The 26,071-nt window shown below is 40.8% G+C and overlaps 1 long non-coding RNA gene across 1 annotated transcript in view; it reads left to right on the top strand.

Moving 5' to 3' along the window:
• Positions 1–19,810, top strand: part of LOC140847966 (uncharacterized) — a 39,846-nt gene extending 20,036 nt beyond the window's left edge. Inside the window, exon 3 of the long non-coding RNA XR_012128331.1 lies at positions 17,848–19,810. This is a non-coding gene — a long non-coding RNA (uncharacterized lncRNA). The remainder of the gene's footprint in view (positions 1–17,847) is intronic.
• Positions 19,811–26,071: the final 6,261 nt, after the last annotated feature.

Raw genomic sequence — 26,071 nt, 5'->3', positions numbered from 1 at the left:
GTCCGTGTACCTCTTTTCTTAGTGCTACACCCAGACTACCTGCTCGTAGGGGTGGCTCTATACAGCCCTCCCTAGATTAGATCAGAGAAATGCACCTAACCAAAGCTGAGACAGAGATTTAGAATTGTAGTTCAGAAACAGCTAGTCTGTATGGTGAATGTAAATTTGGGAGTTCCAGCAAAGGCATTTGCTGCCATATGTACAGAGAAACTTATAAAGATAAACTGCAGGATAAGAACAAGCCAGACATGCAGAGAGAAGTAAACACAAGAAACCCCCCAGAGTGTGCAAGAGCAAAATTGAGAGAGAATGAGTCTCAGTCTGTGTGTCTAGCACATTGGCACTCGATTCTCACATAAAATCAGCACTTGGTTGGCAAGGGAGAATGAATGCTGTATGGGAAAATATGAGCATCCACTGCAGAAGGTAATTACTTAAGTCAAGGACATTGAGTGTCTGGAAGATTCCCAATAAAATACTAACCCTGATGGAAAAGATAATACCTGCCACCATTAACAGCCATAGATATGTTTAGCAAGTTAATCAGCCATTTGGTGATGTCCTTAGGGAAATAAGCCCAGGATTAGTCAATTTCATATGTGTGTGTGTGTGTGTGTGTGTGTGTGTGTGTGTGTGTGTGTGTGTGTATAATGGAAAAAAATTGGATTACAGAGCTTTTATTAACCTCTTCAATGTATAGCTCCTCTTCCTTCCATGTCATGAGTCCTGCTTCTACAGACATAGGGGATTATAGAATTAGAATATCCCATAATTACTCATTTGTTTTATCCTACAAAACAGTTTCAGAATAACTCCTGCCATCATTGTGATGACCAAAAATATTTTTTAAATTTTGTATATGTTCTCTCCCTTAACTCCATTAAAAAATAGTTGTATCTGCATTGTCAGAGCATAGAGCTGTTAGATATTTTACCCTCCCTGTTAGCCTTCATTTAGGCTTAGTGTAACAGGTAATAATTATATTTTAATGTTCCCTAATGATTAGTGATGTTGAGCATTTTTTTTCGTATGCTTATTGGCCATTTGTATATGTTCTTTAGAGAAATGTCTGTTCAAGTTCTTTGCTCATTTTTTAATGTTTTTTTAATTGAGTTGTATGAGTTCCTTAATACATTCTGTATGTTAAGCCCTTAATGATTTGCAAGGATTTTCTCCCATTCTGTAGACTGCCTTTTCACTCTGTTGGTTGTGTCCTTTGATGCACTGAAGTCCAGCTTCTTTATGATCACTATTAGTATCATACATCTTTTTCTATCCTTATAGCTCTTTATTATTTAGTTGTTGCTTTTAGGTTTATAATATACATCTTTAACATATCATAGTCTATCTTCAAGTGACATTATAGCATTTTACACATATGATGAGGCCCTTACTTCTACTCTCCCTGTCTGGTCACTGTGCTTCTGTTGACATACATTTCACTTTGATATATGTTATAAATCTTGAAATGCATTGCTATTATTTTTGTTTAAACTATTATATTTTAAAGAGATTTAAATAATTTTAAACACTTATACATATACACATGTCAGTTTTCATTTGATTTCTACTGACTGACTATTCTCCTCCTCATGGCTTATGTGTTCCTGCCTCCTTGCATGCTGGCTCAGAACAGCCGTAATTCCCAGGCCTGAGGTACTGTTCCCTCTAATCCTGTCAGGTGGCTCTTTCCCAGCCTCAGGTAATACTGACCAGTGCTCTGCTGAATACCCTACCAGAACCCTCTTCAGGTCTCGGAGTTCACCACTGTTCAGCTCTCTTCTAGGTACTCTGTCCTGCTAACTCTAGCTCCTTTTGGGCTCCCTGGGCTCATACCTTTGTCCCCTCAACTTAAAGAATCTGCCAGGCCCCTTCTGGGTTCCACCCCCCTGGCACCACAGCCTGGGAAGTCTCACAGGGCAGCGAGTTGGGGAAATCACCGGGCTCACCTCAGTGGTTTCCTCCGTCTCAGGCATCACTGTCCTGCATTGCCTGATGTCCAGTGTCTTCAAACTATTGTTCATATGTTTTGTCTAGTATTTCGTGTTGTTTCACATTGGAGACTAAATCCAGTCCCTGTTATTCCATCTTGGCCTGAAGCAGGGGAGTGATACAGTTTTTCAACATAATTTTCATCTTCAGGAATTTCTGTTATCAGTATGTTGGGTTTTCTTTGCCTATCTTCAATACTTACTCTTTTTTTCTCAAATTCTTTTTATCTCATTCTTCATTTTTTTATTTAAAAATTTTTCCCTTTTCACTTCTCTTTTAGGGGAATTATCTGTTGTGTTTTTTGTTCTCATTGTTCCTTATAGTTTAGTCTTTGTTGCTAAAATAATTTCTTCCTTTTGTTTTTACATCTTTCCCAAGTTCTGTCAGCTCATTTCTGACTTTTTCCTATTTCTGACTTTTGTAGTTCTTTCAAGTCTTAAATTATTTCCTTAATGTCTTTTGGTTCATTTTGAAGTAATACGTTATAATTTTGTTCTGTTTTGTAGACACCTCTTTCTGGTGTTTTTATTATTTGCAGGCTTATTAGTCTCATTGTCTTCTGTTTGTAAATAGTAATTTTGTATCAGCTTTGACTGTTGCTTATTTTTCTGTGACGTTAGTTTCCTGAGCCTTAAGAATGAGGCAGGAAATGAGACTCAGGAAAGCTTTTCTAACTGCTCACAGCTCCCCTTCAGTTATTGTCCGTAGTGTTAATAAATACACGAGCTTGTTTTCTGACACTTGCAGGCTCTGTTCTTTCCCTTCACGTTGTATTGGACTTTTTCTTTCATCCTATTCTCTGGTCTATGTCTATGTATCCATTTTGATTCCATTCCCATACGTTTCTCCTAACTGTGTGGCTCTGCTCTAAAGGGGAGCTCTGAGTTAGTTTTGAGAATTCCAAGGGCTAGAAAGATCTAGCCTCTCCAGTCATTCTTACCACAGGCCCCATTTATTCACTTGGTGTTGAAAAAAATCAATGCTTGCCCAGTTTCAGCTGCCCTTCTCAAGCTTGCCCACTGCTTTCCAGTGTATACCTGTTGGCTGTTTGTTCTCAGGTTCGTCAAATCCTGCCTAGCTATTTCTTCTTCCTCCTGTACAGATCCTGCTGTGCAGGTTTTGTGGCTACGGGTGGTTTATCTCCATCCACTTGTATTTTGGGGTTGGTGGGGACACCTCATCACCTAGTTTTGCTAAGTGTTATCCATGAGTTTTGCTATATAGTTGCACTGTCAGGTTTTATGAGGTGATTCAGATGGATTGCAAACTATGTTGCCACCACTGTTATCTGCCAAAAATTCTGTGTCTGGTGTCCAGTATTGTGGAAAAGCTTCTTCCTCATTGGCAAAGCCCTAGACAGAACAAAACCAGGAAAAGGTGGCAAGAAATAGGATTCCTACTAAGAAGAAATGGAGAAAAACATCAGTTGGTTATCCAGTGCCTTCAGTGTAAGTGCTGAGAGTAAAGGAATGGTGTTGGTATGGGGAGAGCTCTTTTATTTACTTCTACTTAATAAATATGAGCTCATTTTTGCATTATGAGAGTCAAGAGGACTTGCAGTAGTTTGGACATGTATTGTTAGAGCCAGTATACATAGATCTCAAACCACTTCAGGCTTAGTAACTTGCAGTGTTTTATTTTGTTTTAAATAAAAACTCTCCATATTCACATTCTCAGCTCTAACATTCTGTGTTCCCAAGGATCTCAAAATATTTGACAGATCTTCTATTGTATGCATCCTTTTTTGACCTGGAGATGCAATGCAGGATATCAGCTATTCCATATCTCACTAATATATGTGATGGGATTGGCATCACTGGGTGAGAAATTGCTAAGGATCCCAGACCCTGTATTCATGCTCTCCCACTCTGGCCATGTTGCTTTCCCAACATGGGAGATCGAGTTTGTCTAGGCCCCTCTTGGAAACAAACCCAGCCCTTTGCCAAGGGGAAAAGTGAGTGTGCCTACACTGTTGCCCTTTCTCCTTCTGGCCTGAAGGGCTTTCTTGGAATCCTGACTTTGTGGTGGTTCTCAGATAGGTAACTATCCGTGTTTCGTTTGAACCAGGACACAGGGAGCCAAGGAGCAAAATGGGATGGATCTCCAGATGAGGAGGTCTGTGGCACTGGAAAACATGGGGGGATCAGGGTAAATTTCATTCCCAGATGGAAACAGTGCCTTTTTAAGGACTTGTCAGATGATTTGCAAAAGAATTGTGTTTTCATCAGTGGCCTGGAACAGTGTTCAAATGGGATTTTTTTTTATGGTTCTAGGATTCCACATGGCCCAGTATTTTTTCAAAATCACATTCAAAGAAAATACACTTCAGAAACTAATGGCAGTTTTTAAAACACACTACTCTTTACTTGCATCTCTTTAAGATAGGGATCCGATTTCTAATCCTAGGCCATACAATGTGTAATCAACTTTTCACTCATCTCCAATTCTCTCACCCCACATGTATTCCATAGCATCTAACTCTCTCAGTCTTCTCCAGAACTTTCCCTGACATCCACCCTGCAGGTGTTCATAGACAATTCTCTCCACCATCGTTCTCTGCTGTAATGAGTCACCACACCTACTGGCTGCTCTGCGAAGGCTGGGAGACCTGCGGCTCCACACTGATTGGTCTTCCCTTGTAGCTCAAGGAGGGAAGCTGGCAGGACCCCAGGAATTCTATTCTTTGCTTACTCTGAATGCTTTTATGGCAAGTAATTCCAGGAGAGAATTACTAATGAATAAAGATCGCCTCCTTTATATATTTAATCAATAATGGAAAGTACATTTGAGAAAGCTGCCAAATGAGAACCTGAGGTTGGTGGTAGTGGTGAGAAAGAGTAGAAGAGGATGGGAAATATCATTAATTGCCAACCCAGTGGGTGGGCAGAGCTTCCAAAAAGCAGGCCTCTAAGGGAAGATGGGAGAAGGACCCTGGTTTTTGCAGAAGCAGAGTGTGTGGTTCAGGGTCCCTGGTGTCCTTTCAGGAAAATTCAGGTTTGCTTCTAGTCCTTTTAAAAATGCTTCAGTGTCACCTGGGGTGGTTTAAAACTAGGGGACAGATGGGAAAAGTTTACGAAGTGTGACCAGAGATGGTCAAAAGCTTACAAGTGGTCCTAGAATATAGAAGAGTAAGGTCAGAGAAAGGCAGTGTGATGCAGATAAGCAGGCAAGTCAGCAACAGGATGGTCCATCAGGAGCAACAAGAAGGTCTATAAATCTAAAAGCTATCATGGGCGGTGGAAGGGCATTTGTAGTTGAGACTCACGGCAGTTCTGGAAAGACCAAGGCAAATATTTTGTGTTAGAGAAATGGAGGTCCTGGGTATGACAGGCATTCCATGCTGGAGAATTGGATAAGAATGCTGTGACCAGAAATGAGGTCCAAAAAGGAGACTGTTCACAGGGAACAAGGCAGAGCCTAGTTTTCAGAATCAACTGAAAAGATCGGAGCTGGACCTTAGGAAAACTGAGTGAGGCAGGGACCTCAAAGTGCACAGTGTTTAAGTGCCAGGTACTCATAGGGGATGCTGCCCAATGCTGAGTAAGAGCATGGGTTGGGTTAGAATCCTAGCTCTGCAACCTCCTGCCTTTGTAACCTTGAGAAAGTTAGATAATACCAGCCTGGATTCCTCTATCTAAAAGCAGGTTATAGTCATGGACATTACATGGTCTGACTGTTTTGAGTAGTGGCACTACAAAGTAGGGCTGTAAACATGTTAGCATTTCTTCTTCTCCTAGCACCACCACCGCCACCATCACTGCATCTCACCAACCCACTCATGACTGACCCCAGAGCCCGGGCTGCTGATTCTGCAGATGAGTGTTGGGGAGATAGAGGCAAAAAATGCACATGCACATACAAACAAGATGGCTTCAACTTACTGGAGTTTGTTTGTATGTCAGCTTTTTGCCACTTAGAACCACTGTCCATAAAAGTTATACTATAAATATGAAGTAAAACCCTGGCTGTTTTTCCAGGCTGGTTCACCCATGCCTTTTTGTTCAGGAAAAGAGGCTAAACATTGAGTCGGCATGAGGCAGCACCACCATCTTCACAACTACTTTTAGTGATAACCTTAAAAGGAAAGGACTTGTGAGAAGAGAAGTGGTGGGAATGCCCCTTGAGATGAGATGAACTCTTAGAGGTCACATGAGAGCTCTCCCAGAGATCTACATCTCTCCTGGGAGCAATGCTATGACCCAGCTCCCAGCAAGTAGCACCAAGCTCCCCAGAGTGGAAACCCGAAAGATTCAGGGTTGAGAGCTTGGGAGGAGGGGGTGAGTGGACCTTCTTTGCTGTTATGCATTATCCTCATTCTTCCCCCCTGCTTCTGCCGAAGCAGCTCCAGTGAGTGGGTGTGTCTGTTCCTGCCATTTGCCAGCTGTTGTAAGAGAATTAAAAGTCCCATCTGAGACTATGATGAACAATTTAATGATGCGGCTGTGAATTAGAGCATAACAGCAGAATTGTCACTTCATTTTCGGGCTTAGATAAGTCGAGCCGACTTTATTCTGCCTGACCAGGAAATGCGCCCTGACATTCAGCTCTGTGCCGGGGCAGGTGGGGGGAGGAGGAGGGAGTCCAACCATTCTGAACCAGACGAGAGGCAGCAGAAAAGCCTCAGATTAAATGGGACCTGCAGCGATGCCCAATTTATCCCAAATTGTTGGAGAAGGAGGAGCTCTAAATTAATGCTTTTTTTAAGACAACTGAAAGCAAATGCTTTTTCCCAAAAATGGAAACTTCTAAAAACACATTCATCATTGTTCCATGTTGTAATGGTGTTGTGTCCCAAGGAGCTTTTGAGGCATGTAGGGCTGTTTGCCCTGGCACTAAATGACCCCCAACTAATGTGTTTATCTGGGGACTTCTTTGTCTCTTTTTTGCTGCCAGCTACCACCTCTCAGTGGGTCATCTCCCCACATCTCCCACTCTGCTTGCTCGTCTTTGAATTCTGCAAGAACCAAACGTTGCCAGGGAAAATGAGAAAATCAATCTGTTAAAGCAGTGTCCATACATTGCAGTAGATCCTAAGGCAACAGAGTGGGAGCAAGGGTGGTTCTTCCTCTTCACCCTCTATTTGTCATGACTGCCACCCACCTCCCCAAAACACATGCAGGAATACACACACACGTAAGTCGGAGACCAAGGCCCTGACTCACAGCCTTGTTCTCCATCCCAATTCCTGCCATTACTGCCCTTAGACACAAGCCACCAGGGTTCCCAGCACAGACCCTGTCTCTTAGTGGACGCTGCTCTGGCCTCCTACAGCCGTGTCCCTTCCCTAAGGGCCAAAGAAGGAGTCCATAGAGACTCTATGCCCCCTCTCTCAAAACCATGTTCTCGGTACGTAGGACCCTAGGAGTCCCTGCCTAAATGGTCCTAAGCCCACCAGGGCCTCTTCCATGCATTTGTCCCCTAGAGGGTGGACGGTGCTGCTGGTGTGTACAGAGTGGCTGCTGGTTGGAGGGGTGTGGGTGGAGCTGGGATATGCAGGTACAGGTCAAATGGACATGAGACTCAGCCTCCCACCCTGAAACTTGGACTGGAACAGGGCTGGGGTTAGGAAGAGAAGGGGGGACTTCCATGTGTACTCTTGCCAAAGCCACACAAATCTTAGGCATGGACCAAATCTCTGCTTTATATGAGGGTGTTTCAGTGGTTTTGTGCATGGCCTGTCCAACATACTTCTAGCCTTTTGTGTTCTTGACTTCTCAATGCCAAGTTCCTTCACCTGCACTCCAGATCTTAGCCCTGCCCTGAGCTCCATGAATACTCACAAGTGTGCTGATACTAACCACATCAAACATGTAACTTGCCAACTCAAGCCATTCCCCTCCCCCGAACCTCTGCTGTCCTGGAGGCACTGAGCCTAGGAAACCCAGGCCTCCATTCCTTTCAAAACCTGAGTCTCTTTTCCTTCCTATTCCGTCAGCACTACCCTTTAGGGAAACCAGCTGCTCCCTCTTTGGTAACCAATTTTAATTATTTGATGAGTCTGAGAACTTTAAAAAAGACAAAATCCTCTGTCAGGAATATTGGCAAGACAACTTATCTTTTCTACCTAAAATCTGAGGGAGAGTAGCACAGGGTGAGAGTACTTTCACAGCTCACCAGAGCAGGCACATCTCTCAAAGGGCACCTAATCTCCCATGGGCTTTCTCTTGCTCAGGGGGTTTCCACTTATAGTTCGTCTATTCTGGGTTCATCCTGTTCCATTTCTTGACTCTACCTATTTTCATTCCATTACCTAGAGCACCTCTTCCCTTGAGTATCAGGTTAGTCCCTCATCTGGTCCCTGCTCTTTAAGTCCATGCTTCATGCTGCAGCAAGACACAAATCAGGCTGCCTCACCCTTTGCTGAAAAGTGCTACAGTGCCCTTCCCATGCAGAAGAGGGCCCCACCCCTTGGTAGGGGTGCTAGGCCCTCCATGACGTGGATTCTCCATCTCTCTGGACTCACCTCCCATCATTCCCAGTCCCAACAACATCAGCTCATACGTGATCCCCTCCCATATCCTGCCAGTACTTGTTTGTGTAGGTTTGTTTGTGCTATTCCTCTGCCTGGACAACCCTCACCACCACCCACCCCTTCACTGACCACCTCCCTTCACGTGACCAACTTCGCTTGACACTGAGCTCAGGTATCACACCTTCTGACCTCCTCTTATCTCCTAGCAAAGCCCCTCTACTGGACTCCCACTGTACTGGTGAAGCCTTTATCTTAGAATATACCACATTGCACTGAATTATCTACTGATGTGCCTTTAAGTGATTTTAAGTGCCTCAAAAGTAAGGACTGCATCTTTTTCACTTCTGGGTTCCAGCACCACTATACCGGCAATTGAATAAATGTTTACTGAACAGATCTAAACTGAGAGGAGTATGTAGATTTTTCTGATACTTATTTCTTCACTGGTAATCCACTCAAGTAAAGATACCTACCTAGAGATCTCTTTGCTTATTTCTGGGTTCCCTAAAACTGAGGCTACTGGAAGTCTAACTACTAGTTGATCAATCTTAACAAATAGTTAACTATTACACGTTTATTGAGCATCTACTCTGTGCCAAGCATTGTGGACAATTATACTCTGAGAAACAAAAATAGCCCCTGCCTTTAAAATTATAACCTTGATGATTTTTCTGGAAATTAAAAATAACATCATTTATAGCAGAATATTTTAGATAAAAAGGGCATCCGAAAAATTCTCTTTTTTCTTTTAGTGTCTGAAAATGTTTGATTATCAGCTTGCCTAAGGTTCCCAAGCCACAGGGTTCTGGCTTTTGTTTGGCAGCCATGGTCTGACTGAGAGGACAGAGAAAATCAAACAAAGACCCAGTGTCATATGGAAATCTGTATTTTCAGGCAATAAAAAGACTCTAGAAGTTAGAAAAGCAAATGCAGGCTAAAGGGGCAAAAGGTGAAAACCCATTTCTTTTCTTCTTTTGAAAAAAAAATTGGAACGACCCACTTAGAGAGATCTCTTGGAATAAATGTGTTCCATGGCAGTGATTATGTGGCTCTGTGTGGGTGGCTCTCAAATAGGGCCAACACACCAGGCAACACCTGGCAACGTCTGGAGACATTTTTAGTTATCACTTCTTGGGAGAGAGGTCATCTGGCGTTTATCTGTCACGTGGAGGTCAGGGATGTGCCCAACAACCTACAGTGCGAGGACAGACTCCTACAGCAAAGAATTATCCACCCTACATTGGGGGGTGGGATTGACACTAAGTAGATTCCAGAATTCCACAAAACAACCAACTCCATAATGATTCTTGGTAGTCATAAGCTTGACCCCTGGGTAGCTCTGACTCATGTATAAGGACAAAGCTGGCACTCTGACAGAGGCAGGAACAGAGCTCATGGATGATTTTTATACTATAATTAGCTTTTAAATTCTCTCACCCTCCTTTCCCTTCCCCGCCCCAGCTGCCTTTTTTATTTTTAAAGGAAATTAAATAAACAAGAACAACCCCCAAAATCCCCTTTGTTTATGTTGTTGGCATTTTTCTTTTTTCTTTGCTCATGAAGTAAAGCACAATATGATGGAGAAAGAATATCATCAAAGACTGCTGCTAAGGCTTAGTGGTAGCTCACAGAGCACAGCAAAGGCCTGGCTTATGTGAACTACTCAGAGAGCCAAACACCTGAAACAGAGATGAAATGCATAGGTGGAATATGATCATCATAATTTGTTAATTGTGCTGTCCTCATGGTAGATATTTCTGGGATACTTATTTAGACACACTGGTAAATGTTTGAAGTAAGAATATCGCAATCCATATTGTTCTATTTTCCCCTGTGAGGGTCAGATTTCTTCTGTCAATAACAGAGGCTCAGTTCTCCTTGAGCCCCAAATTACACTTCCTCATAAGAGATGAAAATGCCACATTTTCCTTGAGATTTTTATTCTACATGACTTTGCTAATGACTAGAGTAAAATTGAGAAGTTCAGGAAAAGGAAATCTCTCCCTCCATCAAAGTGAGTAAACAAACCAAAGGAAAACTAGTTGCCAGAAGCTAAAATGGCTTAAAAGGGCTCAGAATATGTTCCATAAATCTGGAGGGTATGTTAGATCTATGGTTGGACTCCTTGCTTGTCCACCCAACTATCCCTACAATCTGGCCAATGCTGACAAAATCTTTTGTTGTTTTGTTGTGGATTTTTGTCTCTTACTGAAAAGATGTAATGAAAATGCTTATCAAATCTCTCCAGTCTGAACGTGCCCGTTGTTTCCCCACCACCACCATCACTCTATCTGTACCGGGATAGCCCACATTAGCATGCTAATTCACATCTCCAAAGCCCTCACCCATTTCTTCTTGGTCTGAAACGCTTTCCCTACTTATCCATATGGAGAACTTTTCACCTCCAAAACCTGGCTAAGACAGCACCTCCACGGAGATTTTCCTGATCTGCGATATGCTCCTCCCCACACATATTTCTGAGTCTATGTAGCGAATACTGTCAGTGCCTCCTTCATAAATTCTGGGACTACCCAGAAGCCACCTGGAGATTTGGTGGACGATTATGGTACACATTGATGGCTTTGCTTCTCAAGCATCTGTGTTGACTTGAGCGGCTTCTCTGACCACAGGAGTATGTCATCCCCACACAGAATAGGCAAAAGTGTCCAGGAGTTAATGCCCCAGAAACAACCCTTATCCACTGAGGGACAGGAATTCACTGATAAACACCCCCGCTTCCTTATTTTACGGTGGAACGATTCCCAAGGGGGCTTTATACCATGTCTCAGAGGGTTCCTAGTAGATCTGAGCCCCCATTGCCTCCAGCCTTTCCACACTTTTTAATGCTCTCTTGATTGGCTCTTCTTCTCTCTGTTTTACTCTCTGTACAAACTTCCTGTACAAGTACTAAACTGTACAAATTATCATATAACTACTCTGTGATGTATTTATATTTTTCTGTGTGTCTTGGGTGTCTTTGTTGAAAGCAAGCACTAGCCGTCATTTATCTTCATTTATATCCAGTGCCTAACAAATGGTGGCCCCTCTACAAATGCTTGTTGAAGTGAACTGAGGGGGAAAGAGACTGAGAGACTTGAGGGACCACTGCAGAAGGTCTGGAAGGGTGGACCGTGAACACGAGAATGAAGAGAAGGAAGTTAAAGAAACTTAAGGAAACTGAGCTGTCAGAGAAAACCAGATTAATTAATGAGGATTGAAGACCTCCCAGAAATGGCAATCAGAAAACGCTCCTATTGAGGAGGATCTTCCAAGCAGACAGAAGTGGCGTCATAAATGAGTGGAAGGTAGACCCTAGAGTGGGAGAGAATCCACACTAGCATTTGGGTTGCCAAGGAGAGGGGACAGGTGTGCAAAAGGTGTAGACTGGACTGAGCACAGAGGCGAGATGAACTGGTCCAGATTCAAAATTGAGGAGTTTGAAGAATTTAAAACCTCCATGGAACAAAAAGAATCTAGACTAGAAAGAAACAACTGGCATTTGCAAATTCAACTTTCCTCTACCTTTTTGTTGTGCTCAGGCCCTCAGTGGGTTGCATGAGGCCCACTCACACTGGGGAGGGCTATCTGCTTTACTCCGTCCACCAGTTCACATGCTAATCTTTTCTGAAAGGATTCTCAGAGACACACCCACATCTGATATTTAATCGGATATCTGGGCCTCCTGTGCCCTAGTCAAGTTGACACATAAAATTAACCATCACGCATAGTAAGGACTTGCTATTAACCTTATTTGCTTACTTACTGTTGTGAGGATTAAATTAAATAATGTATAAAAAATTCTCAGCAAAATAATGGTCCATACAAATCAATAATAAATACTAGCTATCACTATTATTTTTATTATTTTATTATTCATGTTGAAATTATGAACTAGTACTGTGACAATAGAGAGCCAGAGATGGAATCATGTCAAAAGGTCATGCTGAATAAAAACTGATAAAAATACTTCCCAAAAATAAAAGAGAGAAGGAGGCTCTTTTTTCATTGTATCAGAGCAGTGGGAGGTAAGCAAGTCAGCCAATTTATTTTGAAATATTATGATTAGATTAAGAAAAACAGGTATATGGTGAGAATGCTTTGATAGGTTTTAAACTCCTCAAACTCCTAAAATTGAGTATCCTAATTTTTTTAATGCATAGGGTATATTGTCAATGCAAATCTTTGCAAAACTCAGTAATTTCTTTCTGGTCTAGATTCTTTTTGTACCACCGTGGTTTCAGAGCTTGCCCATTTTGGGTCAATGAAACGTCACTTCGTTTTTTTCCCTTTACCTGAACATAGAAGTGTTTTTACCCAAAAATCAATCCAAAGCAGAAGACGTCCAGGCTTTGAAGCCTCTGGCCCTGCTCAGGGCCACCTCGGACAGCAGCTGTGCAGCCAGCCTGGGAAGGGCCCCCTTGCTGTGAAGTCTGGGCCCCCTTGCTGTGAAGTCAAGGACCGCGACCCAGGCTTCGGGTCACTAACAACCTAAGGACCCAAAAAGGGATGAGCCAGAAAACGGCCTCATCTCCCGCACAGACTATGCAAACACAAAACAATGAGAGCTTCTCTTCCATTGTGTCAGAACAGCTGGAATTTTTATGAGGTGACTTTCAAGGTTATGGCTGGATGAAGCGTTAAATACCCCTCACAGGACCAATTAGTGAGTAAACACTGACCAAGACGGCATCTTAAACCCCATGAACTTCCCCAGTGGAAAGTAATAAGTAATGACTTGTGCAACCCTGTGACATTATCGTCCTCCCTCCCCCGTCCCTCCACGCACCCACGAGTGAAGTGGTGGCCCTGAGGCCGGTGTCCACTCGGTGCGCGCTGGTGTTCTTCGCAGACTCCCTGGCCCAATGCTCTGTGGGCTTCTCAGGGCTGGCCTGGATCTAACCCCACGAAGGATCTTATTTCTTTTCCATAGCACTGGGGATCACCACTAACACACCAGAGTAGAAACTGCTTCAATCATCCAGTTGAAAACAAACAGAACTATGTGGTTAGGAAAGAAGTTTATTTCCGGTTGCTCCCTCTGGATCAAGGTCTGTGTGAGAACATGCTACCACCGCAGTTTACTGAGACCCATGTTGAAGAAACAAGACTGAATTTTAAAACATTATCAGCTTTTTGAAGCTAGACTTGTCGATAGATACAATATCAACCTCACATATCTTGATAACAAAATTATCAGGGTATATGCCCTCTTGTTTTTCTTCTGTCTCTTTCTCTTCTTTCGTGGAAATAGGGGAAATGGGCTACAAAGGAAGGAGAGGACTTTTGGGGCACCCAGCCAATAGGAGGGTGCTGAGTCCATGTCCCTTCATCACATGCCATTCAACCAATTCATGAGCACAAATGGCACCATGGTGCCTATCTGTGCTGAGAACCACATTTGAACGGTACTCCTTGCTGGACTGACTGTCTCAGGGGGCTTACAGGTTCCAAGAGAAAGCAAACTTTTAATTTAGTGAAGATTCTGAAGTCTGTGGAATAAATCAGGACCAGCAATAAAAGAGAGAAAAAAAAATTTAGGATCCTCTGGGTCAGGGGAGTTGTACTGTTGGACAGTATTGTGAGGATTTTATTCAAACATAATCCAGTGCATTGGTACTAAGTTTTGTGTCTAATTCAATTATCCTTCATCATTTAATTTTGGATTAGTAATGTAAATGAAAATATCTTGGACTGGACAGAGCCATATTTCTGGAATCAGGCAGATCTGTGTTTAAATCCGGACTCTGCTATTTAAATAGATAGTGACCTTGGGCATGTTAATTAACTTCTCTGAGCCAGTTTCCTGGTTGAGCAAATGGAGAGGGTAAACCTGTCAAATGTTTTTATGAAGAATAAATGAAATGGTGTGCATCAAATGCCTTCTACTTCCCCTTGGTTTCTTTTTCCAACTTAAAAAGATTAATTATAGCTGCCATTTTACCTGTCTGATCATTGTTTAGGAGGATTAGTTAAGATCAGTTAATGCCTAGAGACTGGTTTTAGGTGAGTAAAATAGTTTGCAACAAAACTATTATTATTAAGACTTAAGTAGAGCAAATGCCCAGGGGCCTGAGGAATGGGTGGGATTCATATGCCAATTCTTACCTGAGACCCTAAGCTCGTTACCTCTCTGTGTGTCCGTGCCGCCAGAGCACACTGGGGCTGGGCAGAGCAGTCAGTGACACTATCACTGTATGAACACCAGCATTTGTGCAGCTGTCACGATGTTTGATTCAATCAATAGTCGTCACTGAGTTTGTAGAATGTATTTTTATAGGAAAATATTCAAGGACATGTAAGATTTGTCTGACTGATGTTAAAATTTCCTGATTTCTAAGGCTATATGATGGTACATGAGTACTGATATTCAAATGCAATGATTTTGGTGGTCTGTTTCATAAAACATACATGTATATGTATATATATATACCAAGTTCAAATTCCCTTTTTGACATTGTCAAAATAGGGAGTCCTTAACTATTTGGTTTAGCAATTTCTAGGCACCAAAGAAAAATATGTGTACATGTGCATTTGTGGGGAGCAGGACCTCTGTTTATAGTGAATTTCACAAACATTTTAAAGTCAGATAAGTGTAAAAAAATTCAGAGCTATCTTTTCACACACACAATTGTTGGTATGTCAATGTTTGTTTAAGAAGAGCCCAAGAAATTTTCTTCCTCCTATCCATACCGACCAAGACTATAACAATTTTTCTCACACTAAACATTAATATTTCAAAGGATTTCTTTTCAAGGGTAACATCTACAGCAATATCAACCTCCAGGATAAAGAAGTATTCTTTTATTCCTAAGATAAAGTGCATATTCTTCAGTGTGCAGCTGGAAGCCTGGGGCTGCCTCACAAAGCTGTTCCCAGGGTCCATGCCCAGGATAATTCCATGGTGAGACTTTATAATGTGAAGTTCCAACAGGGACCTTGTCTACAGAAAATCCATTTTTTTATGAAAACAGCGAAGTGTCAAGGACCCCAAACATTTCTATAATTTATAGTTATCAAAATACACATTTATTTCACAACAACATACTGTTAAACAGCTTTTAAAATTTTATCCTCATTACTTCTTAAAAAGCCTCCCAGATTTATCCTGCAAGCAAATGGGCCAGTTGTTGTTTAATAATAATCTAAAAGTGCAGAATTTTGTTGGTTTAACATGGTCTTAATTTTTTGACCATGACATCGCTTTGTTAGCTGACATGAAAACTCTGAATGGCTTGAGAACTTAGTTTAGGTCCTTCATGCCATCAAAAAGAGACACATGTTAAGCTTACAGGGCATGTCACACTTTCTTCCTCAACTTGCCATTTCAGTAAGATAACACAGGTGAAAGTCCTAGCACATACTTACAGTAAAAGTTATCGTCTACATAAATGAAAATTCTCCTTGTCTTGCTGAGATCTCCTTTGGTTTAAACACCAAAAGGCAATAAGACATTTCCTTAATGGAAAAGTCAGGTCAAAAGGCTAGGAAAAATACAGAAGTAGAGGTCTAGAGCTGGACTGGCTGAAGCTGTGCTCAAGTTTCTGTTCTTCAGCATACTACTTCAGCTCTGTGACCACACATCACTAGAGTATGGCATTCCTACCTTTAAGATCCTCAGTACTGAGATTTATTGGGAACTTGGGAATTTGCCTCTAAACTGAGGGGCCTCTACCATAACATAACCAATGTTGAGGAACAGGATTTATAATCCTCTAGAGAGCCTTAATTATTTGGCCACTACATCATTTTCATTAACTGGAATGAAAACTCTGGATGGTCTCGAGAACTCAGTGGTAATCATACAGGATATACTGACATCTGGTGGCATTGATTAAGCAAATGCTTATGAATTAATAAGCAGGGTTGTAATTAAAATGGTTGACTGAGTTGTTATTAAATATTCAGAATTCCTTGGGAGCTTTTTAAAACTTTATTTTAAAAGGCTTTGTTGCTCCCCCCTATACTATTTATGATCTAGCCTGGTTTATTCATTTAAGCCTTTAGTAAAATTACGTTTTAACTCAAGGTTGATTAACCCTAGATTAATAATGATAGGTATGAACTGTTGATTAATCTAGGACTCCAATTTTAATAACGAGGCCTAAATGGTAAGCAATTTTATGGGATTATTTGATTTTAAAGGAACACTATAACATGGAATAAATATGATTCTTTTAGCGTCCTGCTTAGAAGCCAAAAGCAGAGAGCTACCCACAGTAAAAATGGGGTGTGGCATGTACAGTTTCATGCTACTAAATCCTTTGACCTTTCAGAAATACATTTAATCAAATCTAGGAGAGAATTACCACTGCCTCATTTGCTTGACTGTCTCCAGAGTTGTCCATCAAGAGAAGTAAAAGAAAAGTTTCCACCCTGTTTTTCAGAGTAAGAAAAGAAGACAGATTTTGACTCATCCAAACTCAGTGTCAAGTCCATGAATAGAATCCGGGAGTTGCTAAGTTTTGGTTCTTGCCACCTTTTGATGTGTGTTTCCATTTAAAATGAGTGACATGTAGTCAATTGTCATGGTTTTTAAAAAATCTCTGTAAGGTCTGGCTTTTGCATCAGATCCTGGACTAAAATCATGTTTTAATTTTGTTTCCTCTCATCTTTTCCTGGTTTTGATTATTTTTTAAGAGTAGTTGATGGTCTCGTGGCACAAGCCTTCTATTTTGTATTTTGTGTCTCGTGTTTTGAATTTTATATGAAATTGTGGGTTTGATCTTTGACCTCTGTTTACTATAATACTGATTTGCCACTAATTTGATAGCAAGCCATAGGGATCTACTGTAAACATGCTGCTCACTTTACACATCTCTGTTTTACTCTTAAGTGAAGAAATATGTGTGTAGAATATAATTGAAAGGCTTTTGCAGAAGTAATAGAAACCACATAAATATTCAACTTCCCAGGTAGCACTCAGATTAATATAATCACTTTCTGTGATAGAAGGACCCAGTAAATTGGGAGGAAGTTATCAATGTAAATATGTATAACCTTGCATTTAGTTTTAACTTGGTCAATGTACTCATCCAGAAACAGGGGAAATATGGCTTAGACCAAACAGTCCTCCCTGCCCAGCTGGCTGGGGCTCTGAAGCCCAAGAGTGCTGATCACAGGTGTGGTCAGTATGGAGGCAAGATGAACCCTGAACCATTTCATGCACTAGTCCTGGGGATGCGGAGGGGCGGTGGTGTGAGGGTCGGTGTAACAGGGCAGGAAATACACACACAGAGACATGGGGGAGAAGCCCTGCCTATGAGTGATGGTGGCAGAAGGGGGCGTCATGAAGGCTTAGTCAGGCCCACATTGTAGCCAGCGCCAAACCTGTGAAGCAAAACCTCCTCATGAACTGTTTTCCTCCCTTATCCGGGTTTCCAAAGGCGACAACATTAGTTCTTAATCCCACAACTGAAGAGAGATGAGAAGACCTTGGCGGAGCTCCAAGGAAGGTTTGCCTCAGGCAACGGCATCGCTTGGCGCCAGCCAGGATGACAGCATGGCCTCAGGAAGGTAGGGATTCAGCAAGGCCAGCATTTGGGGAAACTCTTTCTCATGCTTCCTGTCATGTCACCTGCCTGTGAGTTGCTGACCTAAAGACGTAAAAGATACAAATGGGTTGTCTTATCAGTTATATTCCAGGTCTTAATTTCCTCTGGGCTAGTTTATGTTATGCCCAGTTTAAGGTCACTCAGCCCCTCTAACCCTGGGCTTTGGCTACACATGGAACATCACTTGCTTTCCTTACAGAACTTTGATTTAATACAAAAGAATTTGCTATTAAAAATGCATTTGTGATATTCAACCTGGTCTTTCTTTTCTAAGTTCATCTCATTTCTCTTAATCATATTCAGAGATAGTATGAGAATGAAATCATTTGTTTGTTGAGCAAATATTTGTTGGGTCCCAGTCTTCCTTATGCATTATGCAGTGTCATGGGGGAGAAAAGAAATACATGCTACGTAGATGTTCCCTCAAAGAGCCTGCAGTTCCTTTGAAGACCTGGGGCACGCACATGTGCAAAGTTAAAGAAGAGTCAAGAACCACTGTACAATCCAATAAGGCAGGAGGTGCCACAAAGTATGGTAGGATTCTGAGAAAAAGGAATGGTCTCAAGGCACAGTCGCAGGGGGGCCATCAGGAGAGAAATTGGGGACCAACAGAGGGGAGGCTTAGAACCTCACCCCCCTGTTTTGAGAGAAATCTTCTGCATCCGTGGATGTTTTGTTGCCCTTGTCTAGCTTGGATTAATACTTAGTCTATAGGCACAGACCTGATCATCTACATTTGCCCTCTTACAGCACTAAATTATGTTTTCTACCTTTATCTTGCATCTACCTACCACTTCAGCATTTTATTTAAAAAAATAATAATAATAATAAGGGAGAAATATGGGACTCACATATAAATCAAGTATAAAAATCAAACAAATAATCATATCTGACTTGATTGTTTATAGTTCATGATGCGTGATCAAAACTGAAAGTTTCTGTGATATGACTGCCCTTGCACTGTTCACCATGTAAGAACTTATTCACTATGTAAGACCTTGTTCACCATATAAGAACTTGTTTGTTATGCTTCAGAAGATTAGAGATTGTTGAGATACAGGCTTGGGGTTGATTAATGACTGTGCATTGAGTCCCCTATACAGAATTTTATTGTTGTTAACAACCATTTGATCAATAAATATGAGAGATGCCCTCTCAAAAAAAAAAGGAATGGTCTCAACAAAAAGTGTGTGAATTCAGAGGAGCAGAAGAGAGCACTAAATACTGGAGCTTAGGAATGGTTTGCTAGCAGAGACAGTGAAGTTGAATTTAAAAGGCAGCATTCCACTGGAGAAGGGGGAGGCATTCCATGGGCCAAAAGCCAGGATGAGGTAGACAAGCTTAGGGCTTTTGGGGAGCAAGTCTAACTTAGAGGAAAAGATTCATGATCATGTCATGTGGTGCAGGAGACAGGAGTTCCCGTCGTGACTCAGCCCCTTACAGCTGTGTGACCTCTAGCCGCTCTCTTAGCCAGCTACCCCTGAGCATATTCACCTGTCAACTGGGACCACCTCCTCCTCTGACTTGCATGAGGGGCACCACAAAAATCAAATGAGATAATAGGCATGAAAATGTTCTGTGATACCAGCATAAGGGACAGATTATAGAAAGCCTGAAATGCCAGCTGGGGCTGACTTTAATCCTTTGAGTAATAAGAAGTCATCGAAGGTCTTTGAAGAAGGGAGTGAGTGACATGATGAACAAGGTGTAAAGAATCTAACTCCCTTCTCCAGCTCCTTCCTGCAGCCCAGCAATCAGTCTCTCTTCTCTGCTGACAATTTTCTGTGATGTCAGTTCAACATCTCCTGCAGGTGCTGGGAGGGAAATCCATCCCAGCTCTGGGGAAGGGCTGTGCATGCCTTGAAGCAATCATGCTGTGTAAATCAAAGGCCTTGCTGCCCCTCACTCCTCCCATTCACTTGAGCATATCTATTGTTTTGGGAACTTCATCCAATTTATTCACATTTTAAGATGCTTCATACTGTGTACAGACATTCTTGTACCGTATCACCAGAAAGCATCCTTGTTTTATGAAGCGCTGTCTTTGACCAGACAGCTCAAAAGATCATTAGCCCTTTTCCCCCCTTCACTGCCCTGCTGAATCCAAACACACTTCTAAGCCTCTGTAATCTTTTTAATATTATCCACCTTGGAGATGAATAGGTTTACTTTTTTCTTATGTTGGATGTCACTTTAATCACTGCTAAAATTCATATTACAGAGTTTAACAGTCATGCCATTTTGCAACAAGTCAGAAAATCAGGAAATACCCAAAATCTTAATCAAATAGCTAATTTTTAAAAACAAGGTATCCAATTGAGTCTTCCTTTCTTTGTTTGATACAGTTGAAAGGTCTGAAGAAATTAAAAGCCAACATTTAAAATCCTCTTTGACTCCAGGAGTGTTTACATGATTTTCAGTTATTTGTGTAGGTAAATGAATGAATGAGTGAACTGAAATGGCTAGATCTGGAAAAGCGTATTTCTTTTTACATCATTCATCTCATTAAGGAGTCAGGAAACTTTTTCTACCGAGCCAGATAGTAAATATTTTCAGGTTTGTGGGCCATATGGGGTTTGTCACAACTGCTCAGTTGTGCCACTGAAGCATGAGAGCAGCCACTGACAGTACAAAAATGATGGGTGTGGCTGATACCAATAAAGTGTTATTTACAAAAATAGGCAGTGGGAGGATTTGGCCTTTGGGTTGGTCTAGTTCATTTGGTCTCAAACTGTGATGTGCCTCACAATGACCTGAGCAGTGGTGACAAGAAAAGATGCCCAGACCTCAATTCGGATGCCATGGGTTTGGGCTGAGGCTGGGGCTCCCAAGTTTATTCTGATGTGCCAAAGTGTGAGAACCTCTGCTCTTTTCCGTAAGAAGTGCAGCTCCAAAGACTGTATCAACTGGTAAAATTTTGATAAGAGACTCATAAAAAGGAGGTTGAGACAAAAGAATCAAAACTGGCCCAGTGAAGATTAGCATGTTTAGAACTGAAAAAATAAAGCAATTTCTGCATTTCTAGAAATTTTAGGGACCAATAATTTTGATCCATAATTCTAGTTAGCATCAGTTCCTATAAATCACCTGAATGGTCACATTCAGATAAATTACAGAACTATCACAACAGCTAAATAATATTTTGGATTTAGTCTTTATGGTATAAATTGAATTCAAACGATCCCAACTGCTTTTAAAAGGTTTATCAGCCTTCCAGTCTCTAAAATAGTTTACTACTATTATTATTAAAATGATCACAAACAAAAAAATTACTTATTACTAAGAGCTTTACAGCCCATAAAATACCCGCTGTTTTAGCATAGCATCAATTGATACTTTGTAAATCTGTTTCCAGACTTTTTCCAAAAGCTTGTTGAAAGCTACTCAGCAAAGCAATGAAAAGATAGAAAATATTTTTTTCCATATAGAAATTGAGAGGAGTGTGGGCCCCACCCTGTACAAAAGCATTTCTCTTACAAAGAAAAACACTCAGATTATAAACAGATGGCCAATCACATGACATCAATTAAAATATATCAGGTGAGATCTGGTTCCAAATTTGAATTCCATTTTGTTGGTTAACCCCCAGAATTTCCTTCAGAGTGGGATAAGCAGCTATGTGGAACTGTGGGCCCCAGCCACTCCCTTTCCTAACCTCTCTGCGTGGCAAGAATGAAGATTGCTGCATAGGCAGAGAACTTGGCATAAGCAGAGAATGCAAGATGGGCTTGCACGAGTCTTGAGCTCATCTGCTGGTGTGGTGATGGACAGGGGAGTGAACTATAGCCTTTCTTGGCTGGTGGATGGATTTCCATTTGGTGCTCCTTTATTATTCAACTCAAAGCTAGTAATTTAAAAAATTTTTATTATTAACCTTCTTTCCTCTTAACAGTATGCTGCCTGCCTGGCATACTGTACAAATATAGACCAGGTTTTTAAAAAAAATCAGGGTTCCATTCTTGACTTTTAACATTAGATTGATGAATATTTATGTACAAACTGCCTCATTACCCTGCACTTTGATTTTTGATAAATGGGAGAATTATATTTCTAATGTATTTAATTACAAGACAATAAACAGGTTAATCTTGGCTGTAAGGCAGCTGGGGATTAGAACAGAGGAAATTCAATAATCCGATATTTTAAATTGTTTTTGTAAGTGATACAAAGCTGTTTTAAATATGTGGTTAATGATGCAAGACTTTAATGCTTGTATAATTAAGAAATTATTTTTGTATTTGCATTTGGCAAATATAAACTAACTTTATAAATGCTTAATAACATAGTAATGATCTCTGTATGTGTCCAAATCCTCTTAAACCCAGAGCACCCCCTCCCAATGATGACACATTTAGTACTCTCTGGTTTTTATTGTGAAAAGCTGCTAATGCTCTATTTGTCCTCACTAAAGCAAGTACTGGTAATCTCACTGGTTTCATTCAAAGCAAGGTAAGCCACATGTGAGACCCTTTCTGAAGCTTCTAGTAATGCCTAACAAACCATCTTAGCAATGAACGAGTGTCCACCACACACCAGAACTGCTGACCCTGTTCAGTGCATGGTCCACAAATACCATAGTATTCTGGAACTGGTTCTTAGAGGTCAAACTTGTAACTGGATTTTCCCCAAAGAGAGTGGAATAAAATGCCTTAACGTTGGCTTGATTTAGTTTTTCCCCCATAGAATTAGCGTCATGGCTCAAGAATGTTGGTTTACTACCAAACTGATATTTTATCTTAAAGTCACAATACTTTTAAACAATTTATTCCTCTGGATCCTATTCCCTCAGCTTGAAATCAACCCCTGTATTTCTCTCGTATTGTGATCCAAGAAGAAACACATTCATATTACATCTAAGATGCATCTCCCAGACCTCCATAAGATGGCTTTCACTTTTGATCTCTATGTTAAACAGAGAGTTACTTATCCATATCTCCTACTTAAAAAGTGGAGGTATCACTAAGTGGTTACTTTAAGGAGCATCTTGCTGAAACATTTCAGGGCCCATAAAATAAAATAAAGAACAAATCATTCATCCTAAAGGAAGACTTTTCATGTGCATGTATATTTTTTCCCTTCTCTTGCTTCTTCCATTAAGCACCAAACGACAGTATATCAACATCTCAAATGAACAAGATTCCTCCGTTCCAAAACAAAGAAAAGGGAGGTTACAAAGATTCTCTCCTGGGAGAATTTATGTCTTCAACTCTCTCTTCTCCAGGTGACAAACCATCATTTTTTAAGTCATGTATTCTCCCTCCTCTATTGTATATGCTGAAATCCTATTCATCCTCTGACACTTTACTCCGTATCTCATATTTCTGATAATATATTGCATGCAGATTAGTCTTCAGTTGTTGTCTGATGGTTTCATATCTGTGTTTCGTGGTTTGCCCAAAGTCACATAATTAGTACATGCTTTGAGAAAATGAAAGTCCATGGCTGCTGGCTCCCAAATTCTAGGATCTTTCTCTCCACATAGTGCATCTCCTTGAGCACTGTTCTTTGTTACTCTTTTCTCAGAAGAAGGGAGAGAATGTCCTTTCCCCAAAGGACTGTAACCTACATTTCATGTGCTGTCAAACTACTTTGTTTCTATAAGTTACATTCTTCTGTTTTCTACTCCTTGGACTTATTCCTTTCCTTCAGGAGCTCCTAATCCTCTGCTCTTTCCAATTTTGAAGTTCCCCAAATACTGTCTTTAGTCACCTTCTTTTGTGCTCTCTACATCGGTGACTTCGTTTATGCCCATGAGTTCCATTTATGCCCATGAGTTCAAGTTCAACAACTGCTCAACTGTAGATGATTTAGCTTAAGCCTCTAGCCCTCAACTTTCTCAAGTTCTATTATTATGTATTATGGTACCTGTTTAACATCTACAATATGTTTTTTTAAAGAAGATCACATCATTTTTCTTGTATCAGCATCTCCTCCTTTCTTACCAAGTTCTCCCAGGCAAGAATCCCAAAGACATCTTTTCTTTCTCCACCTCCGTACTCAAACACTGACAAATCTTACCGGTCTTTTCCTTTTCCACACCCAGTTGCATCCCACTTCCTCAGGGCCTCTTCATGTCTCCCCCTCAACAACTGCAATAGATACCTCACTCGGTTTCTCACTTCCTGTCTCCCTGCTCCAATCCTTCCCACGTATCACTTGAAGCAAGGAGTAGATGATGCCTGAGCAGAGGAGGCAAGGCCAGGCGAGTACCTTGACCTTAAGCAGATGGAAAACCAACATTTAAGGATTGGGTCAGAATAGTTCAATGTTTTTAAACTACTGAAAAATATTGGTAGAAGAGAAGAAAGAGAAGTGATTGACAGAGGAGGAAGTCAGCAATATTAAAAAGGATATAAACCTCAATCCTGGGAATAGTGTTCTTTTTATGAGAGCAATAATTACTACTGTACTAGTCTCAATGCAGTCTCTTTTATAAGGTTGTACTGTGTATATTTATCCTCCCATGCTAAAAAATTAAGTGTTAGGTTTTATTAGCCCCAGGTAAACATTTAGATTTTATCAGAAAAAACCAACAATAAACAGGTATTTCATGTAATAATATACACATTGCATCCTTGAAACCAAGTGTTTCCCATTTGACCACACTTTAAAGTCATTCACAACTAAATTGAGAAATGGCAGAATAAGCCATTAAACCATTCAACACTCCTGGGTACATTTAATCTCCAACCAAAAGATAATCAGTCCTTAGGAGGGTTTACACATTACAGAATGAAAACATCTTTATTTAGAGCAGATTTTTGCCAACTGTGGTTTCCAACCTATTAGTGAGTTGTGAAATCAATTTCTTGGGTCAAAAGCAACATTTTAAAAAAGAATGAAATAGAAAGAAATAAAAATGTTGGTGTGCATGGCAAATTGTAAGGGTGGTATTTCATGAAAGTTGCATTTCAGTAAATATATGTGTATATATATATGTGTGGCACTGAGTTACAATGTAAAAGATGTAGCTTTTTTGTGTGTTACACTCAAAAAAGTTTGAAAAACTGATCTAGGGCAGTATAATATGCTTCCTGCTGCTTAAACACCACCAGCAGCAGGGAATCCCACCATACTATGCTACCTTACATCATCCTACCTAACCCTGAAGTAGCTGCTTTAAAAAAATACCCTGCCTCTCTCCTCTGCTCCACCCTTAACCCAGTTCATACACCAATTATTCTCAAAGTGCTGTCCTTGGAACCCCAGAGGTCCCTGAGACCCTTTCAGAGAGTCTACAAGTTCAAGAGGATTTCATTGTAGGACTAGGGCATCGTTTGCCTCTTCGCTGGGCTGACAGTTGGGTGGATGGAGCAACGGCCAAAGGGGTAAAGCCACCTGGGCCCTAGCACCAGTTGAGGCAGTGGCACCAACTTGCAGCATTTGTGGATTTTTCTTAAAGTGCCAAATTAGCTTAAAAATGACCTTGATAGAGCAGCAGAAAGCATTCATTTCATTAAATATTGACTCTTGAGCACATACTGTTTTAATATTCTGTGTGGGGAAATGGGGAGTTCTCATAAAGGCCTTGATGCGTCCTGATTATGATGGTTGTCTCAAGGAAAGTGACTTTTGTTGTGAGTTGAATGAGGTGCTTTTTAAGGGCATGCCATTTTTACTTGAAAACAAACTATGCTTATTCAGATGTGAGTATTTGGCAAACATTTTCTCTAAAATGAACAAAGTGAGACTATCGCTTCAAGGAAACAACTGAAAGTATTTATTGCCAATAATAAAATTCCAGCTTTATGGTGAAAATGAAGATTTTAGAAAACTTGATGATATACCAATGCTTAAAGAATTTTTTAGGATGAACTCAATGGTGATATTAACAAAAGTGATTGTTTGATATTATATAATGATATGTGCCAGAGTTTGGAAGATTTGCATAACTAGGTGAATCAATATTTTCCAAACAACCAATGTGTGATAGAAACACAAGATAGACCTGGGGATTTTAAAGGAATGAAGTACCAAAAGTCATCGGTATGGTTTCAGAATCCACCAACTTCTAAGAACCTAACTTTTAAGAAAATATCATTTGTTGAATTCTGGT

This window comes from Manis javanica, chromosome 2 (genome assembly GCF_040802235.1).
Source record: "Manis javanica isolate MJ-LG chromosome 2, MJ_LKY, whole genome shotgun sequence".
Classification (NCBI taxonomy): Eukaryota; Metazoa; Chordata; class Mammalia; order Pholidota; family Manidae; genus Manis; species Manis javanica.
This window is presented reverse-complemented; position numbering and strand designations above follow the sequence as displayed.